This window comes from Callionymus lyra, chromosome 5 (assembly GCF_982586985.1).
Source record: "Callionymus lyra chromosome 5, fCalLyr1.hap1.1, whole genome shotgun sequence".
In the NCBI taxonomy this organism is placed as follows: Eukaryota; Metazoa; Chordata; class Actinopteri; order Syngnathiformes; family Callionymidae; genus Callionymus; species Callionymus lyra.
The window spans coordinates 8,117,203-8,137,882 of NC_141822.1; the positions used below are offsets into that span (position 1 = coordinate 8,117,203).

The window sequence follows — 20,680 nt, forward strand, 5'->3', positions numbered from 1 at the left end:
TCATCGTGGATTCTTCGGAAAAACTTAAAAATTGATGTGTATGTATCTAAGGTCGACTCACTTTATCTGTGTAACACTGTGAGGTGTGCGTTTGTGTGTGTTTGATGCTCAGATAAAGATATTTTCGGAAAGAATATTCTATTTAAATGTATTTTAAGTGACTCACAATGTATTCAATATTTATGTGTCGATCTGTGAGTTGTGTTTCAATATTTCTGTGTTGAAATTCAGAGACAAAGATCTCAGCGTAGGAACAGACCTTTAGTGTAAGAAAAACTTTTTAGCATCAAACAAAATTTGAAGTTAAATACGACAATATATGTTTCAATAGACTGACGCTTTACCTTCAACCGATCAAGTGGCTTAAGTCAGTAGAAGTGCCAAAAAAACATAGATTACAATTATATATTGTGATGTTTTCGTCATCGATACTGTATCGATAGAGTATCGATACCTGGCTTTCAAATGATATTTTAATTTATAATCAAAGTTCATTTATGGTTTATTCCTTTATAAACATGTGTGTAACATAATTATAACTATTTACAAATAACTATTCAAAATTTTGACGATATTGGTTGTGTTGCAATTAAACTTCTGGCCTCTAGATGGCCACAGTCATTACAGCTACAGCTACAGGAATGAAAGGAAATTTCACAATATCCTGGCGATGACTGAGGACGAGAGGATACAGTCGACTCCAGCAGCTTTTAAAAGCTGATGTTTGGACATATTTTGGTTTGAAAACAAATGAAAGCAGTTACGACTTCGTCAAGAGTCATGTGGTCTGTAAATACTACAAGACCAGAGTCAAGTACTCGACAATACTACACATATATCCTTGTTACTACACTATCACAACACAAGAGTCAAGTACTCGACAATACTACACATATATACTGGTTACTACAGTATCACTATATAATATAATGTACATAATAATAATTTCCTTGCCCCTGTAACGTAATACATACAATACACACTTCTAGTACACACATGACACATTTTATTATAAAGGACCAAAAACATACTAAAGTGCTCGAGTGGAAACCAAGATTATTATTAAAAGCTCCTAAAACTAGAATAACAATCTCTTAAAAACCCAATACATGCCAAAAAAACAACCTTTTTTTTCATTCATTAATGATGAGTTATAAATAGACCCAATAAGAAAAGATGATGCATTTCACAGTTGTCAGACACTTTTGCACTTAAAAAAACATCCACTTGACTGAGTGCAAAAGACAAAACCATTAGAGGTGATGCAAACATTTAGTCACCTGTGTGTGTGTGTGTGTGTGTGTGTGTGTGTGTGTGTGTGTGTGTGTGTGTGTGTGTGTGTGTGTGTGTGTGTGTGTGTGTGTGTGTGTGTGTGTGTGTGTGTGTGTGTGTGGAGGGTTGAGGCCTATTTTTAAATGGCAAAAATTGGTCTAAGGACACACAACAGATTGCTGACTCCCGCCATCATCACAATGGTTCCTGCTACACCCCGATAAGAGCCAATTTAGTCAATTTAGTTTGGCAGCTGCAGGACGGCTGCCTCGCGCTCGCCAGCGTTTATTGGGAATTTATCGCCGCATCAGCACCAAAAAACTCCTTAATTCGTCCACGACAATATCGCTAATTTCGGCCAGTTTTCGTGGCGATCCGACGAGCTGTCGATGTTGTTGTTGTGAGTCAGCGCCTTTTGTTCTGCTGGATGACTTTGGTTTTCCACGCTGACTCACGCATAAATACTTATTGACACAGAAACGGGCAAAAGAAAAAACACTCGTAATGGAAGCTTGAAAATGTTCGACATGTTGATTTTGAGACGCGCTCTTGTTTACCGACGCTCCTCTATCTTCACTCTTTCTCTCGATCGTTCCTCCCACGCGGCCGCGGGAACAAATCGGAGTCGGAAAAATAAGGTTTAAGTTGAGTATGGGATGGAAGTCGAGGAGGTTCGAGGATGAAGTGTGAGTTTGGCTCAGTGAGAGCAGCTGTATAGAGGACACTGTGGGTGGAAGTGGTAGAGTCGTGGGTGAGCTCAGAGTTTAACTGCCAACACTCTCTGGTCTCTCAAACTGTCCGTCACACACACACACACACACACACACACTCACACACACACACACACACACACACACACACAAACAGGAGGTAGCGTTCGCTGCGTTCGTTGTTTTGGTATTTTTTTGCTGTGAAAACTAAAGCTGTCCACATTAGAAATTCATAAAAATTCTGATTTGATCGATTTCAGCAGAATTTCTCAATAGAAAACACGACTAGAGACAAGTCGTAACATCACTGGTATAATGGAAGCACCAGACAGAACCAAACGAGTACCGAGCTACTCGACGGATCGATGTCAGGTGATCGTCTGCCTGTCACGTGATTGGCTGAAAAGTTCCTGTACTTTCCTTGTATTGAATGTCACGATTATACCAACATTTTTGATTGAATTTAAAACACTTTGAATTAAATAATATGAAATTTAGGAACAATATCTTAGGAATTAGAAAATCCAACTCTTTGTTTACATTGTTTTCAAATTACTCCGGGTACTCCGGTTTCCTCCCACGGTCCACAAACATAAAGAGGTTGATTAAGAACTTGGGGGAAATTGTCCATAGGTATGAGTGTGTGTGTGAATGGTTGTCTGTCTTCGTGTGTCCTGAGACAGACTGGCATCCTGTCCAGGGTGTCCCCTGCTTCTCACCCAATAAAAACTGGGATAGTCTCCAGTCTCCCCACGACCCCCCCATAAGTTATAAAGTGGTAGAAAATGAATGAAATAAAAATAATGAATAACAATCAAGAAAGATGGCGTAAATACAGTCAAATTGCACACTTTGAATCTCGTTTTAAAAGAGGGAGAGATCAAGGTGGGTCAGAAAACATTTGTTAACGTCTTCTTTCATTTTTCTCATGCGTTGCTCAAAAGCAGTGGGTGGGACTGTAAGGGTGGGGGGGGGATTATCTCAGTCCTGGCTGATTCATGAAGTCAATGGTAGGTTTTAGGGGACTTCCACCATGATAAATAATAGGATCTGCAGATCCTGAAATAGCATACCCCCCCCCACCCTCCTCCCTATCCTCCCTATCCACCCCTCCACCCTTGGTCCCTGTGGTCCAGTCTTGTGAAGCTCCCGTCCGGCCGTCACTTTTCCAAGCGATCCCCTCCCTGTTGCCTCCGCGTTCTGGTTAGCATGCTGGCTAAATCTGTAGCCATGCGCCTGTAATTAAGCTGCGCTGGATTGAGTGCAGCACACTGGCAGCTGGCAACACACACACACACACACACACACACACACACATGCACAGACTCACAAATACATGCAGGGGGGACTCGGAGGAAAAAAACAGTTACATGTGGGCAGAGAGTCCTTTTTTTGTCTCCTGTAAATTGAGGTTACACAAGGACGGTGAAAAGCGATTTGACACGTAACGATCCCGGTTTTTTTATCTCTTTTGTTTGATCACATTGTGACTTTTATAACACCCTGAACCATTCAACAGTTTTACTTCCTCTTAATTTTTTTGTTCCTAAAATACCCTCGTCTTTCTTCCCGACCCATCAGTGGAGTGGAGAGTAGGCAGCGTTTAAAAAAAGCAGTTATGAGAGGTTTTTGGACTTGAAGCTAAACATATTCTAAACTTCTTTGGTTGGACGAGATGTTACCTCACATCAGGCGCCTCTCAGTGAGGGGGCACATGCAGCACACAAGGAAACATCAACTCCCGCAGAGGTCGGGACCAGAACACGCTTCAGATGCCGGTTTCGGTGGGAGGCGATGTAAACAAACCCAAAAAAAAAAAACGGTCGCTTATTGCTCACAGGAAAATATGAAAGCAGATATAAACACAAACACACCCTCAAAACCAAACGATGGATTCGGACGCACAGAGGTTCTTCATTCGTCTTCAATTCAATCGAAAAACTCACTATAAACCTTTAAAACATTTATATTCTCAAACAATCTATTTACTCTCTCAAGGACCTGCAGCATTTTCATTGATTTTCTGAAGATTAAATCTTGTTTACTGTAACCACACCCACTCTGTTGTGATTGGTCAAGCGTGCAGGTTTGTCACTGCGGATCATCACTCCAGGGAGTCTCCACCTCTAAGGGATTCGTTGTATAAACAAAGCGGGGTGTGAAGACAGCTGTCTGGAGGAGGAGTGAAGCCATTATTAGGTCATAATGGACTCTCGTAACCTCTTGTTCGCCCAGATTTCAGAGAAACTTTATAAAGAAATAAAACATGGTCATGATGAGGGACTTACTGTGTCTTGGAGAAAAAGATTCAACATTTCAAAAATGTGATTGAGTCAGGAGAGTTTTCACAATAACTAATCACTATTATTAATAATTAAAACAAGTAGAAGGACCTTTTTAAATAACAACTTAACATTTTTTTAAACCTGAAAACTTAAAATTGAATTTTAAGTCAACAATCCTCTCAGTAACAGTGAAGCTGAACAGCTTGTATTGTTTTTGATTGTTAAAGCACTTTGTGACCCTCGTCTAGAAAGCCAACCAATAACACGGCCGAACAAGACCCCCTTCATGAACCCTATTTTGCTAACTAATGCACATTTGGTCAAAGACTTATCAGTTAAAGCAACACTAACCTTTGTTCCTTCATGACACGCTCATATCTTGGAAGCAAACATTGTTTCTCTCCTTATAATGCTAGAAAACCTACTGAAAATGTTGATATAAAGTTTGTAGTTAATCTTTCCAAACTATCCACAAAGAGGATGGGAAGGATAAAAAAAGTCATGATGAAATACTGAATCTAAAGTACTGTAGCGACCATAAGTTGTCACTAAATTAAAAGGAGTGTGTAGAAGGGCATGATGGGAGTTGACTGTTTTGTTGGCACCATAAGTAAGGTGGGTGATGTAATTAGTGCCTCGCTCTTCATTATGTGGTGTGTTACAAGTTTAGCTGCTTTTCAAACAAATTATCTGTTTGTAACTTTTGAATGTCGCCTGTTACAATATGTTTGGAAACTGTGTGGAAAGTAGGAAAATCTGGCTTTAAAGCTCATAAGTAATTCAACTTTACATGAGGAGAAGAAAGAACATACATGTATTTAATTAATAATATAAATGTTCACTTTAATTGAGTTGTTCCCACTCATTGAATGAACCTGTTTCAATTTAATTCAATTTTATTTAAAGTGTCAAATCATAAAAAAAAGTTATCTTAAGGCACTTGTACATGTAAAATGTATTTGTTTAAGAAACATATATTATATTAATATATATATATATATTAATTTGTCCTTATCTTAATTAGTATTTAAAAATACAAAATACAGTGACATTTCATGATATCTAGATGTGTTGTCAACTAGTAAACACAAACAAATGCTTTCAAGCTAATCAGGCTAAACAATTTATATAAATATAAATAAAGAGAAAATTGAGTAATTTTACAAATATTATATACTTTAACGTTTAGAAGGTAATATCGATGTATATGTTGTACCCTTTTATATACTCTATAGCTAGTACCACTATGTATATAACAATTGTTTGTTTTAGGAATTCTTTATTTGCCCTGTTCTTGCCTATTATTTTCAAAAGTGATGTGTTGATGAAGCATCATGAAACAGCTGGTGAGGTATCATGATACAATGTCTTTATTTTTCAAAAGGCCACTAGATGGCCTAGTCTCGTTAAAATAGTAGTGTCAACAATTATAAAGTGGAGAGTGCCGTCTGGTGTCAACTGTATCATGATAGAGTGTCTATAATACACAGCTGTATCATGATACAGTGTCTTCAATACAGAGCTGTATCATGATAAAGTGCATTCAGTATACAGCTGTATTATGATACAGTGCATTCAATACACAGCTGTATTATGATACAGTGCATTCAATACACAGCTGTATTATGATACAGTGCATTCAATACACGACTGTATTATGATACAGTGCATTCAATACACAGCTGTATCATGATACAGTGTCTTCATTACACAGCTTTATCATGATACAGTGTCTTCAATACACAGCTGTATCATGATACAGTATATTAAATACACAGCTGTATGATGATCCAGTATATTAAATACACAGCTGTATGATGATACAGTATATTAAATACACAGCTGTATCGTGATACAGTATATTCAATACACAGCTGTATCACGATACGGTGTCTTCAATACACAGTTGTACGATGATACCGTCTCTTCAATACACAGCTGTATCATGATACGGTGTATTAAATAAACAGCTGTATCATGATCCGGTATATTCAATACACAGCTGTATCATAATACAGTATATTTAATAGACAGCTGTATCATGATACAGTAAATTAAATACACAGCTGTATCATGATACAGTATATTCAATACACAGCTGTATTATGATACAGCATATTCAATACACAGCTGTCTCATGATACAGTTTATTCAATACACATCTGTATCATGATACAGTATATTTAATACACAGCTGTATCATGATACAGTATATTAAATACACAGCTGTATCATGATACAGTATATTCAATACACAGCTGTATCATGATACGGTGTCTTCAATACACAGTTGTACGATGATACAGTGTCTTCAATACACAGCTGTATCATGATACGGTGTATTAAATAAACAGCTGTATCATGATCCGGTATATTCAATACACCGCTGTATCATAATACAGTATATTTAATAGACAGCTGTATCATGATACAGTAAATTAAATACACAGCTGTATCATGATACAGTATATTTAATACACAGCTGTATCATGATACAGTCTCCTCAATACACAGCTGTATAAAAAAATAAATAAATAAATAAAATAAGTTTTTTCAATACACAGCTGTATCATGATCCAGTATATTAAATACACAGCTGTATGATGATCCAGTATATTAAATACTCAGCTGTATGATGATCCAGTATATTAAATACACAGCTGTATCATGATACAGTATATTCGATACACAGCTGTATCATGATACAGTATATTCGATACACAGCTGTATCATGATACAGTATATTCGATACACAGCTGTATCATGATACAGTATATTCGATACACAGCTGTATCGTGATGATCCTCAAGGGTATAAAACTCTGCTTCATTGTCCTGCTCCATGAACGGCTCAAACCACACATACTTAGGACACAACAGTTTACAAAGTAACAAGTAAAACGAGCCGTTATATTGGGTATGAAATCAAAGTGTCCAGCTCAGTAAAACTACCATGAGGATGTTTAAATAAAAGACTTCCTGTCCTTCCAGCACCGTGTGTTTTTGCCTCTTGCTAACGGTCCGCTGCCCATAACTTGCTCTTTTGTGGTTTATAACTGGCTGCTTGTTTCTGACAAGAGACTCTCATTCCCTGTCGAGATGAAAGACTCGGAGGCCAGTCATTTGTGTCGGCCTGCGGTTCCTTCAACGCCGCCAGAAGACGCGAACTCCTCCGGTCCCTGTAGTCACATGCCCCCTTCGTGGTGGAGCTATTTTAGCCGCTCTGAACTGCAGAACCCACAACCCTCCGCTGACCAGTGCCCTCTCCTCTCTGCCGGCCATAATGATCATGTGGATGTTGATAGACTAAAGGGATTATTATCATTCACTATATATACTTTTATATTGTCACGCCTGCAACTGACTGGCTGGAGACCATAAACAAGCCATTATAAACAGTGAGAAAATGTGTAAAACGGTTTCTTCTTCAGGGTTTTCGACTCCAAAACAATCGGACGTCTCGGTATAAGAGAAATATCTCGTCGTATAACTGATTCCTGGCCACTTTACTTTTGTTTGATCACATATGCTGACAATTAGATGCCAAATACTGTTGTTTTAAAAAAGAAAAAGGCTGATTTTAACGTTAAACAAAATTCATAATTGTTCATTATAACCTGGAAGATTTCACCATCAGTGTTGATCATCAATCTGGAAACAAGCTCCACTTTTCACATGTCTTCTTTACTTTTTTTTATTTTTCTCCTTGCATTTTAATCTATAAACTACAATTGGTTAGTGTTTATCACTTCAGATGTTTTTCAGTCCAATATAATGTTTTTATCTCTATCTGTTCCCATGGAAAACATACCTTTAAATAGAACTTCTATTCCTGGGATTTGTTATCAATCAAGAGTTTTCTTTCAAAGAGCATGAACTTGGTTTCCAAATTATGGATGAAGCTTGATTTATTTGATAGTCTTGTTTCTCCCTCAGAGCTGGAAAAAGGTCCTCGTATCAGCGTCGTTCTTACCAATACTGGACTATGACGATGTGGTCTACAAGTGACCATTGGATGTCTCTGGTCTATAAGGATTTTCACTGCTTGGTTCCCGCAAATCTAAGCACTTTTCTTAAAGGGCACCTAATGTGAAAACCCAACTCTTATTCAATTATTCACATGTTGTAAATGTTGAAGTCGTCCTCTTCAAAATGCAGTAGATCATTCATCGTGAAGTTTCTCCGTTTAGAAGTTATTACTTAATAAAGTTCTGGTCTAAAATCTCACCAAACGAGATTATGCTTTGAATTAAACATTCTGACATCACTCTGGTGCAGGTGTCTCCCCTAGAAGCCCTAAATCAGTGAAAAACCTACATGTTAATAAATATTTATGTAAACATGGTGAGAGTTACTTCTGCCTTTAGGTGTTTTTGTAACGTGTACATTAAGCAGCAAACCTTATTTTTATTATTCATTGTTAACGTACAAAACAGGAGTTTTAGGGTTGAGTTTAAAATTGACGTTAGTCCTTGAATGCAACTCGTGTTTTTGTGACCAATCAGAGCAGAGTGGGCGTGGTTACGTGGACGAGATTTCTTCTCTGAAAAAACAGCGCATTTTAAGTGGGCGGGGCTTAAGAGCGTATTTTCTAATGTAAATATCTTTATTAAATGAGAGTTTTGTGCAAAAAGAAACATACTTAAGGGAGTATAATAGAGGTCCAGGATCAATTTAAGACACACTTAAATCAGCACATTAGGTGCCATTTAAGTGAACAGGAAGCCATTATACCTTCGAAATATCATTTGAATATAAATGACTGAAATAGGAAAAAACATATTTTCAGTTTCTCTGCCCAGGCTTCTTGGAATACTCTGAACTAAAACTGCAAACTTTGATTCCACTGGAAGCTTTTGGCTCCTTCTTAAAAGACAACGGAAATCCACTGAACAGTAACTATGTTTTTAAATTGTTACTGTGACCACAACTCCTGCACTTTGTGTTCCTCTGGTTGCACTCTTGTATTTCAGAGGTTTTATTTGTAGTCGTTGCCTTTCTTTTTGTTCAGCTGTGATGTGAGCTGTTGCCTTTGCCAAGAGATCTTGATCTTCTGTTGGTCTTTTATTGGATTAAATAAAGGTTAGAAAAGAAGAAAAACAAACACCAAATGCACCAAACGCTACCAGGACCCGACTGGTTTCTGACAAGAGAATCAAGTCCTGCCATCTCACAGCTCAAAGATCGGCTCAAACTGGAGGGCGAGGGTCTAATGTCAGTGGAGAGTCAGAATGGATCTAATGTGCAAGTATGAAAAGAGACTTGGACTGACTTCTCTATCAGCTCAGTTTGTTTAATTGTGTTCAGCTTTTTTGTTTCTCTTTTTCTTGAATTTATTTTTCCGTGCTTTAAAACCTGAGCTTTTATTGGCGTCGAAGATGTGACTCAGTTACCGCAGTAACCACATCGTAGCTCGAGTGTTTGTCGCACTAATAAACTCTTTATGGACTTTACGTTCAAACCAGTCGTTTGTCGTGTTCGGTGTGAACACACCTTTAGTATCTCCCAGTCACGACCTCCGTATCTTTGAACCACATCAAACTACGCTTCCCTTTTCTTTCTGTGGCGTCTGAGGCGCTGGTTCTGAACCGTACATGTTTGCTGAAACTGTGCTGAAATAACTGAAAACACACAAAGCTTTTTGCTTTTCCGATTTCCCACAATCTGCTCAAATACTCTCCATAAAATATCGATGCACTTAGGGGTGTGTTTTGGCAGCAATCTGGCGAGACAATACGTATCACGATACAATGTATTTGTAGTATATGTATTAAAAGTCGTTACTGCTTTCATTTGTTTTGAAACTAAAATATCAGCTTTAAAAGCGGTTGGACTCGACTGTATCCTCTCGTCCTCAGTCAAAGCCTGGCTCTTGCCCTTGTTCCTTTTTCTACGGATGCCGAATGACTGCTGCCTTCTAGTGGCCGGTAGTTTAATTGCAACACTAAAAAGAACAAAGGCGGTGAATATCTGCATCGTACATTTTAAGAAATGTAACTATTTCGTTTTTATAAACACTTTATTGAAATGTAGACTATAAAAAATTAAATAAAATGATTTTAAAATCAAATCGTATTGTAATAAAAAAATAAAAGATGATACAGTGCTGTTAATGTATTATTTAAGTGTGTCAATATTTTCCTACAGCCTTAGTTAAACTCAAATATTGCGATTTATTTTCCCATGCAATACCATATCGAAATGAAACCTCACTGTATCCATTTTATTTCTTCTCTTGTCAAATACAAATATTGATTCCCCTGTTTAAATCCAGCATTATTATTAAACATGCAACAAATTTTGTGTTTACTATGCTATGACAGTTTTCCTGCTCTTCCGAAAATATCTTTTTTCAGGCATTATCGCGATATATCGTATCGGTGCACCAGGTTCTTGCCAATACACACTCCTACTACCCATGTATTAGAACCAGAATCAAAAACTTTTATTGCCACATTTGTTTTGTGTTGACATTACAGAATAAAATAATAAAACAATATGAATGAAATTAAATGCGATGAATGAAATACAATCAAATATAATAAAAAAAGAGACATTGTGGTAAAGTTAAACGTAACATTAAGTAAGTAAATATCAATAATAAATAAATAGAATAACACGTTAATTATCATTGAGGTTTTTCAGATATGCGAAAGATTTATTTTGTATTTTAAAGTGTGATCAACGGCTATTAACGTATGCAGATCCAACAGTTAACTGTGGACAAGAAGAAGAATAAAATAAGGAAAAGATCTTTGATTTAAAAAGAGTTAAAAAAGAGAATGAAGACCTGCTGAAGTTTATATTCAGTCCTGACTACAGCGATATATACGCGGGACGAAAAGCGGGAACGATGAAGTCACAATTCAATAAAAGCCGACGATCGAGTAGGATTTCGGTCGACCCGCTTTTTTTGAGTCGTCACACCGAATGTCCCTCACTGACGGTTGCCCACCCGAAGCCCTCCCACCTCCTCTCTCGGTGGGTCATCCGAGCCCAGGGTGTGTGGGATGTTGCTGTGTTTAGAGAGAGAGGGAAAACTGTGTGAAAAGTGTGTAGGAGAGGCTAAGAAAAACATTATGGCCTGGCAGCGGCGTTTGCAGGGAGTGGAGGGTGAGGAGGGGAGCACGGGAAGGGAGTGGGAGATAGGAGGAAGAGGGTATGGGCATGACGAAGGGGAAGGTAGGAGTGGATCTGTGTGGAGGGCGGGGGGGGAGCGTGAGGTAATAGCGTGGTCGGATCATGTTGCCCACTGCTGCAGGACCGGCTTGAAAGACACACGACGGCGTCACATTTATAAAGATGTTGGATCACGTTTGATGGTTCTCTGGAGACCCTCGGGGTCCTACTGTCGTTTCAGTGGATATGTCTGGAGAACAGTAAATATATTTTTCATGAAAATAATCCTGAAGTTTTTCTATGAGGTCATTCATGAAATGGTCGTTTTTGAACATAAATGATTTACCAATATACAGTATATTTACTCTTTATTTACCAATATATATGAAAATCCACTGCAATCTATGTGAACATGTGAAACGTAAACAATAATAATGGCCCGAATTCACCATAAACCACACAAAAATCAACCAAAAAAATTAAGTTATTAACAATAATACTGTTGTCTTGCATTTGAGTTTGGTGTGGGTCGAGTAAAGGGTTCTATTGATTTACAAAAGGTTAAGGAATAAATATAATCTCATTTAATGTTCTTGTAAAAATTATATTAATGAAAAAATACAAATATAATATAAGTATAAATTATTATATTCTATGGCCCCTTTATTGATGTAGCAAAGAACAGTAAACCACACAAATATTTACCCAAAAATAATACCTTTTTGTGGCCCTCCGTGTTTGGGACAAGAAAGGGACTCTCTCTCTCTCTTTGTGCAGAAGTCAGATGGTCAAGGAATTAACCCTTGTTTCGTCTCGGGGTCAAGGTGACCCGAAGAACCCGAAAATAAATGTGTTGTTTTCTCCCTTGTGTTGTCTCTGGGTCAAGATGAACGACCTCCACCACTGAATATATGTACTTATAGAAGCCAGGTAGGTTGTTCATCTTGACCCAGACAAGGGATACCGCAAACACATTTGTTTATGGGTCACCTTGACCTAGAGACAACCCCAAGGATACCACAAAGACATTTGTTTTTTGGGCCTTTGGGTCACCTTGCCCCCAGGATGACACAAGGGAAAAGGTAATCAAATCAAATTTGAACGCGCAAAAAATGGACAAAAATTCAAATAAAAAACTCTGAGAAATGAAACAATCATCAGAAAGACAATATAATAAGTTACAGATCTCTGGTCTAAATTTAATGAGGGGCCCGTGGGCAAAAGTCAGCCGGGTCGAGTCATTTAATGTGGCCCTTAAAAGCTTTGAATATCTTAACTTGTCTTTAAAAAAACAAATATCGAAGAAGATGTTGTGTGAGTCAGTGGTGTCTTCAGAAAGTAACCTGGCTAAAGTTAGCCTAAAGAAAAGTGAGAGTGATATCAAATGAGTTTCCTGTTACAGAATATTCAGTAAATATAATATGTTCACAACTTACAAATTGGATAGTTTATAACAATTTCAACACAATTGTGTGTTGCTAATCTTGCCATAGGTATGAGAGCTAGGCTGATTATATAGAGTAAGTTTAAACTAAGAATGTAAATAATAAATCAAGAATTAAATCTGTAATATCACAAATATTCTAACTTAAACTCATAAAAATGTATGCAGCTCTGATTCTAGCCGGTTCAATATTATACGTACAACAACAATAACTATTCATAAAATTGCCATTGATGAAAATTTGTTACAGGACAATCGACACATTATTATACCCTGAATTTTATCTTTTTTCTTTCTCTCTTTAGAACGAATAAAGGCCTGAAATGGGATTGAGTTTCACTCCCCCTGCGCTAAGAAGTCAGTATCAGTCGCCAAATCCTATCCATGTAAAGCTTGTGAAGGTTGATCGTCTTTTCCTAAACACAGGAAAACCGTAGATTTTCCATCATTTCTAGTGTCTTCAATGCAGTTGGCAGGTGGAGAACAAAACAAATATTTGCATAACATCTTCAATGAAACCATTGAGTTCATACAAACACTCAGATCCACTAAATTAGCAGGAAGAATTTCCTCAAAGAATTCCTGAGACATTGTTTTTCTTAAGGTCCTAAACCTTCTTTAAACATTGCCAAGCAGCATTCAAGGTCTGTGCAAGTGAGACACGGTGCTGAAGCTTTGAATGGTGACGATTTGAACGAGTCTCCTATAGAAGATCCTTCTTTGAATTCCATTATGTTCTCGCTCCTCCAGCAACACAACCTCAGTTAACCTGCCAGTGTTTTTGTGTGGACCAATGTTCCGGATCGTTCCTCTCCGGCATATATATATATATATATATGTTTTCTTTTATGCAGATGAGATGTGCCGCTCAATGAAAACCTCTCACTTGTATGTTAAAAATATTCCCACAAATCGATCCTGCTGAGTCACGACGTTACGAAACAATGGTTGTTGAATCTCTGGTTGTATGTCTATGTGCGACTGTGAGATTCCGACCGTCTTAATGAGCATCTCTGGGTTTCTTAATGATGATGCCTCCTTCCTGTCTCCATGGTGACGCTGTTAATTATATAGTTTTTATGTATGAAAATAGCTGTGTGCTTGACCTCTTTTTAAAACCAACAGGTTGATGAGTTCTTGACAAGATGCTGCAGCACAAACTATCAAGGTATTGTTTTCATCATATTCTTCTACATAATAAAGATTCTACACAAGATCAATGGAATCTGCCTTAAAGTGACGTTCACTCAAAAATGTATATTTATATTTAATGGATGGATGGATGTATGGAATGTTGGAGGGGTGGGTGGATGGATGAACTGATTTATGAATGGATAAAAAAAATGTATATTTTTATTTAATGGTGGAGGGATGGATGGATGATGGATGGATGGATGGATGGATGGATGGATGGATGGATGGATGGATGGATGGATGGATGGATGGATGGATGGATGGATGGATGGATGGATGGATGGATGGATGGATGGATGGATGGATGGATGGATGGATGGATGGATGGATGGATGTATAGGTGGAGGGATGAATGGATGGATGGAGGGATGGATGGATGGGTGCTTTGGTGGATGGATGGATGGATGGATGGATGGATGGATGGATGGATGGATGGATGGATGGATGGATGGATGGATGGATGGATGGATGGATGGATGGATGGATGGATGGATGGATGGATGGATGGATGGATGGATGTATAGGTGGAGGGATGAATGGAGGGATGGAGGGATGGATGGGTGGAGGGATGGATGGATGGATGTATAGGTGGAGGGATGAATGGATGGATGGAGGGATGGATGGATGGGTGGAGGAATGGATGGGTGCTTTGGTGGATGGATGGATGGATGGATGTATAGGTGGAGGGATGAATGGATGGATGGAGGGATGGATGGGTGGAGGGATGGATGGGTGCTTTGGTGGATGGATGGATGGATGGATGGATGGATGGATGGGATGGATGGATGGATGGATGGATGGATGGATGGATGGATGGATGGATGGATGGATGGATGGATGGATGGATGGATGGATGGATGGATGGATGGATGGATGGATGGAAGAAAGAATAAATATTACTCTTGAAATGTCTTCATCACTTCATGTTGACGTCTGAGTCTTAAATCAAACTTAAATTAAAATAGTGTTAAATAAAACTCTTTTATCAACAGTTGTTCATTAAGAGATAAAACCTGATGTCCCGGAGAATTCTTCAAACCTCTCTTTCTCTCTCAGAGAAGACAAGAAGGTGGTGAAAGTTAGTGAGTCGGGCATCGGTCCATGTGATTTTTCCAAACCTTCCAAATACAAAATCAAAAGTATGATGTAGGTGATGTGGACTCGGCCGACACCACCCGCACACGCCCACGCACCCCTGACCTGTGGAGCTGCACTCGGGTCCAACTTTTGTCGAGGGAGGACATTTATCTGGTATGTTGCTGATAACTTCTGGGAAACCATGAACTGATACAAACACTGGAAGAGAAAATGAATTCATGAGAAAAAGAACAAAACCGTGTCACGAACAATGTTTTTCTCCGTCACTGAGATGCGACAGATTTGGTGGACGTGGTGACGACACCCACTGCACAGGTGGTGGACGAGGAGCAGCAGCAGCTTGTGGGTTGAATCGTCTTTATGCATCTTCCTTTTCTTTTCTTTTTTTTAATTGATTTCAAACGTTATAGCACAAAACTTCACTTCCTGTAAAAGTTCTCCTCGTCCTTGACGCGTCTCCTGGAGCGACCTTGCCCACGGATTTATGTTAATAAACTCCGGTTAATGATTCAAATAAAGATAAAAAAATAATGAAACTATAACTTCTCAGGGAGATGCAGAGTCGAGTCATTGTTCTATTGTAGATCCACGGTTTATAGTGTTTGTTTTAGGACCTAATGTTTCCTTTAAACCAGGGGTGGGCAGTTAAAATTCTTCAAGGGCCACATTAACTTCTGTGAATGTTGTTAGGGGCCGTCAGGCAATAAGAAAGACGAGAAAATCCCTTAAGAAAAAGGACATGCGTCATTAGACCGTGATATTTATTAAGATAAATAAGGTGCAATTTTATTCTTGTATATATGAGTTTTTTTCACAACATTTCTTCAACTCACTTTAAAAAATATATTTTGAGGGATTAATATACACTCAAAAAACTACACACAGAAATGAGGGAAAAAGTAAATAAGTGTAATGTGAAAATTTAAATGAATAATAAATAAGAAAATACATTTATTAATGCATTAGAACCATTTAGACATGATCATACTATTATATATTTAATATGAAATAACAATTTTAGCTTTTTTTTTAAAATATGAGATGTAAATGTAATTTGTGTTAAATAATATAATATTAAAGCAAAAAATTCCCCATTATTATGTTATGTTATATTTTTATTTTACTTCATAATATTAACTGAAATGTACAATAATGTGTCTTATTTTAGTGAAATGTCCCTGAATGTAAGATTTGTTTTAACTTATTTTAAATGATACAATGAATGCAAACCTTGAGAGAAGATTTTGAATTTAAAAATGTAAAGTAAAGTAAGTAAAGTAAAGGTTGTTTGTATAGATCTTTCTAGACCAGGGTCACAAAGCGCTTCAACAATCAAAAACAATACACAGTTAAAGTATATACTTTAAAAGATCAAGACACATGAGACAAACACAGGAGTTCCAGAATATATATCATTATCATTAATGAGTTGTTCTAATCCCTTTTATAGTAGATTATTTGTATGTAGAACGGATTTCAATAGGACACCTTGCATTGCGGCTAAAAAGAGAGAGGTGAAAAAAAGATCGTCAAATTCCCTTAAAAGATACCAGGATCCAGATGGTAATCCAGAACATAATCCAGAAATAAATGCAGATGGTCACATTTTTATCACTATTGGCAATTAATTTAGCTCTAATTGCCAAGAAGAGGGAAAAAAAGATCCATTAATCCCTCAAAAGATTCCAGGATCCAGATGCTAATCTAGAAAAAGAATCAGTCCCTTCATTATATAATATGTTATGGATGTACAGAAATAAACGTGGGTTGTCACATGGCTATATTGGCAATGACTCGGATTCCCAACATGCATTGCAACCCTATGCAAATTTAAATTACCAATTGCTTACGTTAAGTATTTTATTTTAAAAGTTTTTGAGGTTCCTATAGGAGTTTAGGGTCATTATATGACTGCAGTTTTACAACAGAATTATATATATATTATATTTTCAAGATTAGAGATGAGCCAGAATTTCCTCAAAATATTACAGGATTCAGATGGTAGTTCAGAAAGAATTCTGTCATATGTCCCTTCATTAATATATTATTAGTTGTTTTATGCTAACAGAAGGACAGATGGAAAAAAAATGTGCATGGTCAAAAGACTCTCTTGAAATCCCAACATGCATTGCAACTGAGCAGACACCTTCCTTGCATTGCATTTTCTATTGTAAGTATTTTCATTTTACATTTTTTGAGGTGCCTATGGAAGTTTAAGGTAATTTTATTTACACCAGACTTAACAAATATTGTAAAGATTAGAGCTGAGCCATAAGACAAAAATAACATCATGAGATCATCAAGAGACTGGTGTTCATATTTAATAAACAAAGCACATACATCCAGGTGTGAGTGTGAAGCTCTCAATTCAGAGGGAAGATCCCTCAAAAGATTTCTGGATCCAGATGGTAATCTAGAAGAAAATCTCATGTTGCTTTATTCCTAAAGTCAATGGTTACACAAAATGATGGACGGACAAATGTGGACGGCCACATGACTCTCTAGGTAATGACTCTCTTGGATTCCCATCATGCATTGCAACCCAGTGAAAATTCAGATCATGCCTTGACTCTGTGCATTGAGTTTTATGGTCTAGAGTAAGTAACACGCAGTAGGAAAATGGAGATCACACTGCAGAGAGAAAAAGATCCCTCAAAAGATCCCAGGATCCAGATGGTAAATAAAAAGCCAGTATAGATGTGGAAACTGTTCGTCTTCGTACTCCTGACCCAAGCATGTTCTCTGACTCCACGCCACCAGAGAAGTCACTCTCTGACATCAATCATGACACCCTCTTATTATGTTGCCATTATGCAGCATTAAGACTTTCACAGCAACACAAAAGGTACACACGAACACACCTAGACACACTCAGATACCGGTTCAGTCTCCCACCCTGCCGTTGCTGCCTTTCATGTCTGTCCCAGTATGACTCTTGACACCCGATCCGAGCCCTCCTCACCCTCCTCACCCTCCTCCCCTCCGAGAACACGTCCAGGTTCCGTGACTGGCATGTTTGAAGGCTTGGCCTGCGAGTGTGTCACTCCCCTCCCCTGAGCACAGGTGGACTTCTAGGGAACGCTGCCCAAATACTTTGGGTTTAGCAGGAGGGAGGGGTGTTGGCTGAGCAAAGGTGGGTGTAGCACTTTTTTGTTTTGTTGTGTTTCTTAGATAACTGTGCAGGCAGAATGGTACCTTTTCACCGGATCACAGACACACCTTCGAAACAAAGTTCAGTCTCACACTTTCACCCGGATGGCTGCGCTGAGAGTGTCGTGAACGTCTGTGGGAAGAAGATTCTTGAAAGGTCAGAGATGTCTCTCAGTTTCTTCTTTGTTGCATCAGATATTAAGGGTGATTTTTGTTGCTAATGTGGAGCCAAGACTTCATGTGCTCTTCAAATATTACTTACTTAATACTTACTTACTTACTTACTTACTCACTTACTTCTTTACTTACTTACTTATTTACTCACTTACTTCTTTACTTACTTACTTATTTACTAACTTCTTTACTTACTTACTTACTCACTTACTTCTTTACTTACTTACTTATTTACTCACTTACTTCTTTACTTACTTACTTATTTACTAACTTCTTTACTTACTTACTTACTTACTTACTTACTTACTTACTTACTTACTCACTTACTCACTTACTCACTTACTTACTTACTCACTTACTTACTTACTTAATCACTTACTTACTTACTCACTTACTTACTTACTTAATCACTTACTTACTTACCTACGTACTTACTTAGTTACTTACTTACTTATTTACTTACTTACTTATTTACTTACTTACTTCTTTACTTACTTACTTACTTACTTACTTACTTACTCACTTACTCACTTACTCACTTACGTACTTACTTACTCACTTACTTACTTAATCACTTATTACTTACCTACGTACTTACTTACTTACTTACTTACTCACTTACTCACTTACTCACTTACTCACTTACTTACTTACTCACTTACTTACTTACTTAATCACTTACTTACTTACCTACGTACTTACTTAGTTACTTACTTACTTATTTACTTACTTACTTACTTACAGTACTTACTTACTTACTCACTTACTTCTTTACTTACTTACTTACTTACTCACTTACTTACTTACTTAATCACTTACTTACTTACCTACGTACTTACTTACCTACTTACTTACTTATTTACTTACTTACTTACTTCTTTACTTACTTACTTACTTACTCACTTACTTCTTTACTTACTTACTTACTTACTAACTTCTTTACTTACTTACTTACTTATTTAGTTACTTACTTACTTATTTACTTACTTACTTACTTACTTACTTACTTACTTACTTACTTACTTCTTTACTTACTTACTTACTTCTTTACTTACTTACTTACTTACTTACTTATTTACTTACTTAATCACTTACTTACTTACCTACGTACTTACTTAGTTACTTACTTACTTATTTACTTACTTACAGTACTTACTTACTTACTCACTTACTTCTTTACTTACTTACTTACTTACTCACTTACTCACTTACTTACTTACTTAATCACTTACTTACTTACCTACGTACTTACTTACCTACTTACTTACTTATTTACTTACTTACTTACTTACTTCTTTACTTACTTACTTACTTACTCACTTACTTCTTTACTTACTTACTTACTTACTAACTTCTTTACTTACTTACTTACTTATTTACTTACTTACTTACTTACTTATTTACTTACTTACTTACTTACTTACTTACTTACTTACTTACTTCTTTACTTACTTACTTACTTCTTTACTTACTAACTTACTTACTTACTCACTTACTTAGATTCTCATATTTACTCACATGTTGTTCGAGCAGGACTCGGTGATAACTTCAGTCATTTCTGAAGCATTTGCAAGAGTCACGAGGGAAATATTTTCTCAATTATATACTTAAGATGCAATATTTCATTTGCCCTGGATCTACCAGGTGTTCCCTAGTTACACCTGACATGGAACCATCTCACTGGTCAACTGTCCTACCTTGTCAAGAGTAGTTATGTATGTAGTTTGTTAAATAATCAAGAACATATTTGAAAAAAAACTCAAAATAAAAATACTTACATTTATCCAATTCTGCTTCTTAAACATTGTCAAGTTTTATTTTTAAAAAAATGTTATAATTATTGTTAAAAATCGTTATATTTAAATATTAAATAAACAACAAACAGAATAAACTTTAAAACCAATTTTCTTCTTTGAGTTTGTTAAACAATTGAGGGAAATCTATCTTTTTTTTTGCAGAAAACTAAAATCTGTTGATCATAAATGAAGAGTCAAAGAATCAAACTACTGCTACAAAAAAGTTAGTAGAGAGTAAACTGTAGTGACCAGGCCGAAGATCCCGAAACGTAAGTGTGTATTTTAAGAGCCTCAGTTCGGCCATGTCATTGTTATTATTACAATTATGTATTTTGAATTTCTTTCATTGTATTCTTCCTATATGTTTATTTAAAAATATCACTTTTTTTATATAAGTATATCAGAGCCAAAAGAACACTGAATGGTTGAATGTGAACCA

General features: G+C 37.0%; 1 protein-coding gene across 1 annotated transcript in view; it reads left to right on the top strand.

Annotated features, from left to right (window-relative positions):
- The first annotated feature begins 18,219 nt into the window (after window positions 1–18,219).
- zbtb7c (zinc finger and BTB domain containing 7C) overlaps window positions 18,220–20,680 on the top strand; it is a 32,022-nt gene continuing 29,561 nt past the window's right edge. Inside the window, exon 1 of the mRNA XM_087790687.1 lies at window positions 18,220–18,428. The gene's annotated coding sequence lies outside the window, so the exon portion shown is untranslated. The remainder of the gene's footprint in view (window positions 18,429–20,680) is intronic.